The sequence below is a fragment of the Gavialis gangeticus genome, unplaced genomic scaffold (assembly GCF_001723915.1).
Source record: "Gavialis gangeticus isolate Ggan-Ray unplaced genomic scaffold, GavGan_comp1, whole genome shotgun sequence".
Lineage (NCBI taxonomy): Eukaryota > Metazoa > Chordata > Crocodylia > Gavialidae > Gavialis > Gavialis gangeticus.
In genome coordinates, this window is record NW_017728959.1 from 2,491,983 (window position 1) to 2,492,620 (window position 638).

Below are 638 nucleotides of genomic sequence, written 5' to 3' on the forward strand. Positions count from 1 at the left end.
CCCTCCCCTTGTAGACCATTTCCACCCCACTGATACTTCTCTGAGTGAGCAGGGCATGAGGTGAAGTCACAGAAAACGAGGGCTGGAAGGGACCTCAGGTGACACCTCGTCCAGCCTCTTGCTCCAAGCAGGACCAGCCCCAACTGCAGCATCCCAGCCGAGGCTTTCTCCAGCCGGGTCTTCAAAACCTCCAAGGATTGAGGTGCCGCCACCTTTCTGTGCAGCCCGTCCCTGTGTTTTACTACCCTCCTTGTGAGAAAGTTCTTCCTAGTATCTAACAACTGCCCTTGCTGCAACCTGAGCCCATCACTCCTTGTCCTGTCGTCTGCGTCCACTGAGACCAGCCCAGCTCCAGCCTCCTTGCAGCCCTCTGCAGGGAGTTGAAGGCTGCTACTCAATCCCCGCTCGGCTTGTTAAAACAAATCGTTTCGATTTTAATAAACCTATTCAATTTAGGGAGAATTAAACGCCGTCACATGTACAAGTGCCCCTCTTCTCCAGATTCAATAAGCCCAGTTCCCTCAGCCCCTCTTCCTAAGCCCCTTGAACCATTTCCTTGCCCCTGCCAGACTCTTCCCAATCCTTTCTGGATTGAAGGCCCCACAGCTGGACACAGGACTCCAGATGTGGCCTCCCCA